Here is a 13,003-nt window from a genome sequence, read left to right as displayed (position 1 = left end):
ATTTGAAAAAAAAATAACAGCTTACAGTATACCGGATTTTTAACTCTAAAAAAAATCATATTTTTACGTCAGAAAAATATGATCTTAGAGTTGATTCCTACTATTTTGAAAATGTTGAATGCATCTGTAGGATCAAATTTGGTCTAAACAGCATCCCCTTTTAAGTTCCAACTAAAGGGTTCCTTACCCATTGCAATAGCAAATATTATCCCCCTTTTATTCAAACATCATGATTGTATTGCAATTTGGATTTTCATTAAAATCTTTTATGTTTCTTCTTTAATTATTATTGTATATGCCAATACTTTTTTAATGGTTTCTCAAAAACCATTTTTGTTGTTTATCATAAAACTTTGCACTAACAAGAAATTCATTATAGCATCTCATGTTTAATGTATAAGTTTCTACAAACAGTTGATTTGCAACGTTCTTATTGACTAACCACTCTGCCGTTTCAATGCTTAACAAAGCAGTGAATGAGTCAACTATAAACGATGGTCGTACAAAACTACAGCCCTAGGGTTATTAAAGAACAAAGGAAGTGCTGAGTCTCTAGCCCATCACCCTATTTCAGATCTGGTTTAGGTTAATTAATATTGCAAATTGAGCTTCACGTCTTAGATTTATGCCACACGGGTCAGGGATTCTAGTTGGGATTCGATTAGGATGAAAAAGAAAAGTTAATAAAAAATCCAAATCCGTCTAGGTAATTGAATGTGTTTTATATGTAATCGAGTCGGATTGTATATCAGCTACTGATTTGGATGCAAACTCCAACCTGCTTTACCGAACCCGACTTACTGGATTGTGATTGGGTTGGATATTGGATCAAAAGTTAACATCCCTAATGGAGCGTGAGTACTCTGGTACAAGATTATTTCCTATTCAAGCAGAAAGGAATATGATGCCAGTTCTTCACAGCCACACTAGCTACTGAGGATGAAGAAAAGTTGTAGATTGGATCTTAATTGATCCGTGCAGCATTGCAAGTTGAGCATTTGCATTAGGGATGTCAATGATTCGGACACTACAAGAAAAACTCTAATTAGCGACATAAATTTATGATGGATTTTTTTCATCATAAATTTATGACAGATTAGCTAGAGAAAACTATCCATCGCTAACATTCAAATTATTTGGGGAATTAGCGATGAAAAAATTTTGTCGCTAATTAGCGACAGATTCCCGATGAAAAAAATTTGTCTCAAACTCTGTCACAACTTAGCGATGGATCAGCGGCAAAAAATTTTCGTCGCTACTCCGTCGCTAATTTCCTCCCTAAAACCCTAATGTGCGCCCCTTTCTTTCCCTTTCTGTTTCATTCGTCGCCCATCGTCCACCGTCCGTCGCTCGCCGCTCGTCGTCTGTCGCCCGCCGCCCATCGACCTCCTCCTTCGACTCAGTCCCCCTCTCACCTCTGCTCTCCTCTCTTTCGCTCTCGTCATTTTTCTGGCCGGCGAGCTCCGTCCGGCAACCCCCTTCCGACCTCACCCCATCTCCCTCTCCCGACTCCGGTCTCTCTCGTCTGTCGACACCAATGTCGGTTCCTTTCAGGTAACCCCCAACTCCTCTCTCTCTTTCCTTTTTCGTCGACTGGTGAGCCCTTTTTTCCCTCCATTTCCTTTTTCGCCAGGGAGGGGCCGAGCCCCCTCCCTGTCTCTCGGTCTTACGGGATGCGAGGGAGGGGCTCGACCCCCTCCTATTATTTTTTTGTCAGGGAGGGGCCGAGTCCCCTCCCTGTCTCCCTGTCTTACGGGATGCGAGGGAGGGGCTTGGCCCCCTCCCTGTTCTATTTTCGCTAGGGAGAGGTTGATCCCCCTCCCTGTCTTACGGGATTCAAGGGAGGGGCTTGGCCCCCTCCCTGTTCTTTTTTCATTAGGGAGGGGTCGAGCCCCCTCCCTGTCTCCCTGTCTTACGGGATGTGAGGCAGGGGATCGGCCCCCTCCCTATTCTTTTTTCGCCAGGGAGGGGCCGAGCCCCATCTCTTTTTCCCTGTCTTACGGGATGCAAGAGAGTAAATTATTTTGTATTATATTATTTTGTATATTTATGCTTTGCAGGTACGTAGCTGAGCTAATTGCGCGATGCTTAGTGCTAAGCATCGTATGTGGTTAAAATGTAATGCAAAAAGAAATAAGAAAAATATGCAAAGGCAAAAGCAATGCAAATCGGGTAAATACCGGGTGAGTAAGTGATGCAAGCGCAACACATGTTATTTAATTTCCTGGATGCAACACTTTTTTGTTCACACACTCACTTAGTTGTGGATATCTAGAACTGCTTTAATGGAGTTTGGAGATCATGCTGAGCATGATTTTAATGTATGAAAATAGAAGCGTTTTTATTTTTTGAGTTCGAATTTCATGCTAGTCATGGTAGTAGTTAACGAGATATTGGAGTGTGTTTGCTGCAGGTACATGTTTGACATTGTTTTGATATGAATGATTTGAATGCATTGTAATGTTTGATGTGATTGTATCCATGCTTGCATGAAGTTATTTTCAATTTGATTATGCCTTCCATATGAAATTGTATCATGAAAACATGCTTCAAATAAATGTATCGTGTTATGAATGAGTTTGCACATGAAAATGAATGATTTTGCACATGAAAATATTAAGTTATCAATGCATGCATCATAGTTCTTGTGATTGAATGACATCATATATATATATATATCAAATCATTACATTTACCATGAATACATGATAAATTAGATATTTTCTTTATCATAGCATTCTTATGATTCTCTTTTAACTGGTTAGGATAATATCTGTAACATCATATGACAAAATGGGTGCAAATCGTGAATGGATGTACCATAGGATAGTTGACAATGATATATCGCTTGAATATATGGACGGTGTTGAGAGTTTTATTGAATTTGCAATAACAAGTGTCAGTACAGTTGATCTCACAGGTCGAATCAGGTGCCCCTGCACGATATGTAATAACAATCGATTTATAGAACCTCATGGCGTTAGACATCACCTATACAAGAAGGGTTTTGTGAGTGATTATCAGAATTGGATGCTTCATGGTGAAGAATTTTGACACACGGGTGGATATGGTATACGATAATCTATATGTGGATTTGATATTTGATGCAACAGGATCATAATCAGATTCTGATATGGGTCCTAGTGATGTACCAACTGGGATAAAGGAAGAAGCAGCAAACGATGTAGCTAGTAGATTTTATGATTTACTTAGAGATGTTGATAGGCTACTGTAGAATGGTTGTGAGAGTCACACTATCTTCTTTGCAGTTCTTCAACTAATGAATTTGAAGTCCGAGTATAATTTGAGTCAATCATGTTTTGACTGTTTGTGCTATGTTACGAAGAGTATGTTGCCCAAAGATGAGGAATTGCCACAAAATCTCTATCGTGCGAAGGTTATAGTCAACGCTTTAGGTATGGGGTATCAAAAGATAGATGTTTGTCCAAATCACTGCATGTTGTATTTCAAAGATCAAGAAAATAGAAGATCATGTCCGTCATGTGGGCATCCTCAGTTCAAGCTAAAGACAAGGGGCAATGGTAGCATGAGGTCAAAAGAAGTGTCATACAAATCGCTTCGCTACTTCCTTCTCACCCCTAGATTGCAACGATTGTATATGTCTTCAAGGACAGCTACACACATAAGATGACATGTAAATAAGTTCGACATGTTGAAGACAAGATCATGTATCATGTTGACGTGAAAGCTTGAAAGCACTTTGATCGTACTCACCAGACCTTTGCAATGAAACTGAGAAATGTTAGGCTTGATTTATGTACAGATGTATTTAATCCATTTGGGGGTAGATCAACCCCATACTCGTGTTGGCTAGTATTTGTCACCCCATACAACCTTCCTTCAAGCTTGTGTATGAAGCATCAAAATCTTTTTTTGTCTTTATTGATCCCTGGTTTAACGTCTCTGGGCTAAAATCTTGATGTATATTTAAAGTTATTGATTGATTAACTGAAAATACTATGGGATAACGGTATTCTCACGTACAATGCCCACAAAAAATAAAACTTCAATATGAAGGCTGCTATTCTATGGACAATTAGTAACTTCTCTGCATATGGTATGTTATCTGGTTGGAGTACACATGGGAGGTTGGCATGTCCGTACTGCATGGAGGATACAAAATCTTTTAGATTGACGCATGGAAAGAAGCCGTGTTGGTTTGATTGTTACCGTCGATTTCTATCCAGCGACCATCCGTTCCGACGACAAAGGAATGCATTCAAAACAGGCACAACTGAAATAGAAGGTCCACCTACACGGTTGTCTGGCATAGAGATTTTAAGACGATTGCGATACTTTCCATATAGACTGACATATGCTCGTAGTGCGAGGCCCTTCCTTGGATTTGATAAGGATCACAATTGAACAAAGAAATCTATATTTTGGGAACTACTATATTGGCCGACCTTATTGATATGACATAATTTGGATGTGATGCATGTAGAAAAAATATATTTGATAATATGTTAAATACAGTAATGAATATCAAAGAGAAAACGAAGGATAATTCGAAGGCCCGTATGAATTTAAAAGTAATATGTAAAAGACCAGAATTGGAACTTAAAGAGTATAATGGCAAAGTATTGAAACCAAAGACAATGTATGTGCTTGGACCAGATCAAGTAAAGCAGGTATGCCAGTGGTTGAGATAGTTGAGATTTTCAGATGGATACGTCTCTAACAATACTCGGGCTGTGAAGATAGATGATGGACAATTATATGGGTTGAAGAGCCATGATTATCATGTTATTATGTAATGGTTGATTCTCCTAGCATTCCATGATATGCTAGATAAACCTATATCGGGGGTATTATCTGAGTTGAGTCGATTTTTTAGAACATTGTGTGCATCGAAAGTTATAATAACTGAGATAATGAATTTAGAGGAGAAGATATTTCCTTCAGCATTTTTTGACGTTATGAAACATTTGATCATACACTTGCCATATGAACTTAGGGTTGCTGGTCCTGTGCAATATCGGTGGATGTACCCATTTGAAAGGTAAATTTTTTTTTATATTTTTCTCTCTAATGCTATTAAAAATTTATTGTATTATGAGATGTATATTGTTGACAGATGCATGTTTGACCTCAAAAAAAAAGGTTCAAAATAAAGCAAGAGTAGAGAGTTCAATTTGTGAGGCATACACTTTAGAAGAGATTTCAAATTTCTCATCTATATACTTTGAGCCTCATATTTCAACACGTTACACTTGCCCACCTCGTAATGATGATGAAGAACAAGTTATTGTGGCTGACAAACTATCGATATTTAAACCACTTGATAATGTCTTTGGCAGTTGCCGGTCAAGACTCTTGGAAGATCGAGAGCAAGATGCAACACAAATCTATATCCTTTTTAACTGCTCAGAGATCAACCCCTATATCGAGTAAGTATACATAATATGTTATACTAAGTTCTCTATGTACATGGTTCAATAATATAATTATTTGTTAAGTGCAGACGATTTGATCTGGAGTTGCAATGAGAACTTCCACATCTCACTTATTCAGAATTATAAAAAGAATGTGAAAATAAGTTTGTGGCATGGTTGAAAGAGTTGGTAAGGACGATGACATGCATTCTTTCCGTGTAAACAACAATATGTTACTGAATTGGTTGTGTTTACAGTCATTGTTTATGCTTGTAGGTCCACCATGGTGATGTTAATGACTAAGAAATATGTGATTTACAAAATGCTCCAACCAAAGTTATGCAATGTTATAATGGATGCATCGTAAATGGTTATTTATTTCATACAAAATACTACGGTGTAAATAAGTCAACGATGAATAGTAGCGTGTGTGTCAAGGATAGCAGTTACGGTGAAAATGAACTTGACTACTACGGTGTTATAGAAGAAATAATAGAGTTGACTTATTTAGGCTTAAATAACAGGGTAACTTTATTAAAGTGTCATTGGTTTGATCCCACAACAACAAGAGTCGATAAAGCCTCAGGCATTGTGGAGGTGAATCATAAAACAAGGTTTGAAACATATGAACCATTCATATTAGCATCGCAAGCTCAACAAGTTTACTATACTTCATATTTGAATACAAGAAAGTCGGATAGAAATGAATGGTGAGCGATTTGCAATGTGAAGTCTAAACTATACCCCGAGTATGATCAATTAAATAAAGACAAGATTGTTGAAGAGGGTGATTACTATCAATCAGATCATATGTATGATTTCTCTTATGGTCACGATGTCACGCATGGTCTGCATGTCACATCTCCATTGTCCGATGGCATACGTATGGAGGAATGTGATCTAAATGATATACTAAGTGGATGGGCACCCAATGAAGAAGAAGACAAAGAGAAGGAAGAAGAAGAATATGAAAGTCAAACAAGTGATGATGAAGCATACTCGCGCTAGTGAAATACATCTTGTAATACATACCATATCACTTTCTCATATGCTCTTATTTTTGTAGTTCAAACACATACAAGCATTCTTTCATCACTATGACAACTTTAAAACACATATGAACATGATATTAACATATATGAAAGTTGTTTAACTGCCTTATAATACATATATGCATGATTGAATCAATATGAAAGTTTTTTTACAACCTTAAAACACATATATGTATGATTGAATAACTATGAAAGTTTTTTTACTGCCTTAGAACACATATGAGCATGATTGAATCACTATGAAAGTTTTTTGACAACCTTAGAACATATATGAGCATGATATTAGCATATATGAAAGTTTTTTTACTGCCTTATAACACATATATGCATGATTGAATCAATATGAAAGTTTTTTTACAACCTTAGAACACATATATGCATGATTGAATCACTATAAAAGTTTTTTGACAACCTTAGAACACATATAAGCATGATTTTATTACTATGAAATTGTTTTACTGCCTTAGAACACATATGTGCATGATTGAATCACTATAAATTTTTTTTACTGACTTAGAACACATATATGCATGATTGAATCACTATGAAAGTTTTTTGACAACCTTAGAACACATATAAGCATGATTTCATCACTATAAAAGTTTTTTGACTGCCTTATAACACATATATGCATGATTGTGATACATAACACATTTATTTGACAGCCTTATAAACATTATATGCATGCGTGAATCACTCTGACATCTTTTTGACAACCTTAGAACACATATAAACATGATTGAATCACTATGATTTTTTTTTGTCAGTCTTAGAACACATATCTGAATTTTGTTATTGTCCTTCACTTTATTGCTAGTCTATGTGTCATTCAGTCATTTACTTTGATTGCATTAGATAAGGTGCATTGTATATAATTTATTTCATTATATTTTGTTTATTAATACTAACATTTTGGTTCTCTTGTAGGATGCTGGAGATGATCAGCGTAGAGGAGCTGATGAAGGCAAGGATGAAGGGGTAGATTGAGACAATGAAGAGGACGATGCCCCGAATCTTGGTGAGGATTAGATTCATGTGTTTATTTTGTTTCTCTAAGATTGTTGTTTCAAACGAAATTCTTTGTATATGTTCAATTATAACTAATTAGAACTTGGTAATGACTAAACTTATAACTTGTGTTAAATTTATTTCACCTGCTTTGTATATGTATTTTTTATGTGTACTTTGTTTTTTATACACAGGTTATATAAATTGTATAACGAGAAATTTTTCTCGATATTCATATTTAAAAAAAAAATTAATTTGTGACGAATTAGCGATGGATATTATCCATCGCTAATATCCGTCGCCAATTTAAATCAGTCGATGTTTTGCGATGAAATTTAATCTGTCGCTAATCCCTCGCTAAATTGGTGATGGATACATATTTGTCGTTAAATTTTAGTGATGAATTAGCGACGGAATACATTCCTTCGCAAAACAAAATCAATCCTTATTTAGCGACGGACATGATTCATCATTAATCTGTTGTTAATTAGCAACGGATTGACGACAGATAAATTCTATTGCATTTTAGCGACCAGGATTATGCGATGGACGCTTTCCGTCGCAAATCCGTCGCTAAACACGTTAGCGATGGATAGCGTCTGTCGCTAATCCACATTTTTCTTGTAGTGGGATTAGAGTCAGATATCTGACTGAATCCAAATCCACTTATTCAGATTTGGTAAAGAGAAGAGTATGGGATGCATAATTTGTATCTTGATACGGAAAACACAATTATATGTAAATATGCATTAGATTAGGTATTCTATGCTAGTCAGATCTGGATTTATGTAAATATGCTTCTTTCACGTTTCAAAAACACTGTGATGTTTACTTCCTATTAACGGAAAGCTCGTTTGATGTAGAAAATGCATTTGTTGGCTTGTTTTCATATGATCCCAACTTCTTTTGATGTAGAAAATGCAAGAAGAAATGTAATTTTTTTTTATGGCAAATGACAGGCATAGCCATGAAATATTGTGCAATTTTTATAAATGGCCACTACATTTGCAAAATTCTGTATATAGCCAAAATTTGACTTGATAATTCTGTATATAACAAATTCTGTATATACAACCGATCATATATATATATATATATATATATATATATATATAGAGAGAGAGAGAGAGAGAGAGAGATTTGGTTGGTCAAATCTAATAAAAAGAAAGATCCCAGAAATAATCAGATTCAGATTCACATCCTAATCCAAATATACGTAGAAAATGTATATGGTTTGGTATCTTATCTACCGGGATCTAGATCCAGCACTATCTTTTTTCCATCTGAATTTGAAATTTGAATGTAACTCAACATCTGATTAGCTCGAATTCAATAAATGCTACGTCAAAACTTAATTTGTCAGCTTTACATCTGTGTGCATGTGTATAGCTTTTATAGAACAGGGTTGCAAATGGGTTGGGTTTGGATTGATCTGGTGTTGTCTTCAATTTTCAATAAGTGGGCCAATTCTAGATATGAAACACATGATTGAATTCTAAATCCAAATACGATCATACGCCTATTGTCAAAATGGTTCAATTTTATTGGTTTTCTCATAAAATATGTCAAAATGGGTCATGTCAAATCCAGTTTTAAATAGATTTATGTCTAAATTTTTACCCGGATCTGATTAAGGGCACAATTGTTTTGATGACAGGTTACTATAGCTGTAAAAGTTTTGTCCTTGTGAAAGTGATTTATGTGATTCATATTAGCATGCATTAACTTTCTCATGTACTAATACTTGAAGTGAAAGGGTGGACTCCTGTCTATAGGTTTCTAGGTGGGTTTTAGACCTAAGTTTAGAGAATTTTGGATCTAAGTTCCTAGCTCTAGCTGCTACTCAGTAGTCAGCTTATGATTAAATAAAAAATTTGTTTTCTTGAAAAATATCAGTATATTTAAATTTTAAAAATATATCACCAAATAAGTAAGAATATTAAAAGCTAATATATGTATATATAACAACACAGATATCACATTAAAAAAATGAAAATTTCAAAATAGGTAATATTATGAGAATATCACGTATTTTCCAATAATATCAGTTTCTAAAATTTTGAGATAAAAATTGCAAGATTTTTCAGAAAGTGGCTGATATTTGCTACTTTTATTGATTTATATGAAATATTTACAAAAACATGGCTAGGGGTCTTACTTATGGTTAAGAAATCTAAAGTTGACTAGATTCATTGATTCTAGATGATAGAATAGGTTCATTGAATGTGAACGTTGCAAGAAAATTGGATGCAAATTTAGAGTTTTGCTTGTCAGCTAGCGCACGTCACCTTGTGTTGGGATGTTGCGGGTTCAAAACCCAATAGCATAGTTGTATAACTGGTAGGGGTCTGCCTAACCTCAGCTTGCCTTAAAAAAAAAAGGTGTTTTGGAAGGTTGGTGGGGCTCAAAGTACCATTCTCTAATAGTATGTTTGGACCTGGATTACATTTCACCTTCTTGACAACAACCCAACTGAATCTAAGATCCAGATTCAAGATAAAGCAATTGGATTTAAATTGGGTCCAACAACTTGAACAACGATCCAATGCTAGATTATTCAAATCGAATTGAGGTCCATAAGATTATTCTAATTGAATTTAGATTAGGATCAAACCCATTTTTACGGCAAAATTTGTTTTGGCCATAAATTTTTATTCAGGTGTCCTCGACATGATTTTTGGCTTGTTGAACAACTTATAATATTTATTTAAATTTTTCTCATAAATACAATTATTTGACATAAAACATGGTATTCTTGGCAAAAACAATGCACTTTTATATTATTTTAATGGTTTTATCTGACAGATTTTGCTTAGATTCAGATTGAGACGTAAAACCCGATACTGAGCCAGGATCTGATTATTAATAGGATCCAACTTTAGCACCGGAAACCGACTTAGTGGATTGGAATTCGGTCGAAAGTCTGTGACCTGAATCCGACCTGTTTAGAAAGAGAGCCGTGAAGCCACCCACCAACCATGGGAACCGACCAGACCCACCAACCGACGTCGCCATCAACTCTCTCTCTCTCTCTCTCTCTCTCTCTCTCTCTCTCTCTCTCTCTCTCTCTCACCAACTCTCCCCCTTGTCCTTAATTGTCATTTCCCCCTCACTCCCAGACTCCTTTCCAAAAACAAGAAATAAAATAAAAAGAAAGTAAATAAAAAATATCTTGAAGATGTGGAGTGTCATCGTCCTTCTCTCTCTCTATAAAATCCCAATGGCCACTCACTCCCTCCATATCTGCCTCTTAACTCCAAAGCCCTCCCAAATCCGATACCAAAGGGGCGTTTCGTTTCTCTCATTTTTTAAGAAAGCGGTCTCTTCGTTCTTCCCGTCCTCTCTGTCGAATCCCGATGACTCTCCTCGTGGAGAAGACGGTGTCCGGAAGGGAGTACAAGGTGAAGGACATGTCCCAGGCGGACTTCGGGGGGAGGGTGGTGTATGTTCGCCCCCGATGATTCACTGAATCCTACGTCTGTGTTCGGAGGGTCGAATGAGCGCCACGTATTCATGCACATGGGTCTCGTATTCCCGTGTAAGTTGACATAACTTTGCATCAGACTCTGGTGTTGTTGCAAAGACCTAATCACCCTTACTTGCTTTTCATGCCCTGAAACGACGGTTCGAGGAAATGACAAAAATATCCTCCATTCAAAAGTTGTCAAACGATGGTTTGAGAAGCGGACAAAAAAGTCCTCCATCCAGAAAGTTTGATGTTAACTATTTAAAGTGGAGACGTTCCCTATTCATTAAACTCATGCACCATCTGCTGTAACAGTAGCTCCCATTATCAACCCAAACTTTGCCTTCGTCTCCAGTCGAGTTTTCCGCCTTGTTTTTTACCCTGTTTTACAACACATTGTTTCCTTCTCGTGCCTGCCTTGTGTTACAAAACATTTCTGTGTCTTCTCTTCATTTTTGCTGTCGTTAGGCATCATGGAAGAAAGCAATGATGCACAAACATTCCAACCAATGCCATTAAGGCAGCGTGAGTAGCTTTTCATCTCATCATGCTATCGTTGAAGGCATGTCGTGTTGTGTGCCATTAAGGCATTGTTTGTTTATTGCAAGTAGATCTTCTCCTTACGATGGTTGAAAACTTATCGATATTTGTAAGACGTTGGGACCTGTTGACAAGAATGCTTGTTTACAAATGCTAGGAAGGGTCTCTACCCCATCAAGTATCCTACATTCACTTATTATATGCATTGTATGTCAAACCCCTGTATTAGTAACAGACTTCCATTTTTATGAGACACATGTTTTGTAGTTAATATCGATTTGTTTGCTATTTTGCTGTAAACACAAATTGATATATTGTTTAAAACATTGTTGAGCTTATCATCAGGTTGTAATGAAGATGATGTAGCTCAATCAATGGAAAGATCTGAAGAATTGAATATCTATATTAATGACGCAACTGAAGAATTGAACATCTGCACTAACGATGCACATGAAAAGAATGGTGCAGGCATTAGACCCACTATTGACTTGAATGTTCCAGTAGAAGAAATGCAATTCAATAGTGAGGTAGACTACGATTATTCCAGTTTAGGCACCGGTAATGTACATGGAAGTACACTTGACTTGAATGTTCCAACAGAAAAAATGCAAGTCAATAATGAGGTAGATTTTGATGTCAGTACACACAATAAAAGCGTAGGAACTGGGAATTCACATGGAGTTACACTTGACTCTGTTCCCGTAGAAGGAATGTAGTTTAATAATGAGGAAGCTGCATATAAATTTTACAATGATTATGCCTTAAAAGTTGGCTTCAGTGTTAGAAGGTTTTCTTGGTCAAAAAATGCAAAGGGTGTCTTGGTTAGAAAGACATATGTTTGTTCCAAGCAAGGTTGGAAGAAATCAATGGGAAATCCAACAAAGAGCATACCAGAATCCAGATGTGGATGTCAAGCGAGAATGGTTTTGAGAAGACATCCGAATGAGAAATTTGTCGAGCGCACTTTAATCAGTTATCATAATCATGATTTATCTGCATCATTTATGACTCCTATGCTAAGGTCACATCGCAAAGTAACTGTAGCGCATGCTGCAATGGCTGAAATAGCCGATAGCGTCGGCATTGCACCAAGGAAGGCATATAATTTGTTTACCCGCATAGATGGTGGTCGCGAAAATGTGCCATTCACACCTTTGGATCTAAGAAACCACTTGAGAAGGAAGAGGACATATAACATGAAGAACGAAGAAATATGTTCTTTGGTTCATTACTTACAGAATAAATCAAGCAATGAACATGGTTTCTTTAGTGCAATGCAAGTGGATGAAGATGGATATGTTGTGAATATGTTTTGGGCAGATTCAAAGTCAAGAGTAGATTATGAATGCTTCAATGATGTGCTTGTGTTTGATACCACAGTAAAGATTAATACTGAACAGTGGCCATTTGTGCAGTTTGTCGGAGTGAACCATCATGCACAGAGTTGTGTATTAGGCGGTGTGTTTTTGTATAACCAGACCAAGCAAAGCTTTGAGTGGTTGTTCAGAGTATTTACACAGGAAATGAATGAGAAGCATTCT

Source organism: Nuphar pumila, chromosome 3 (assembly GCF_984573655.1).
Source record: "Nuphar pumila chromosome 3, dmNupPumi1.hap1.1, whole genome shotgun sequence".
In the NCBI taxonomy this organism is placed as follows: Eukaryota; Viridiplantae; Streptophyta; class Magnoliopsida; order Nymphaeales; family Nymphaeaceae; genus Nuphar; species Nuphar pumila.
Note: the sequence above shows the minus strand (reverse complement) of the source record.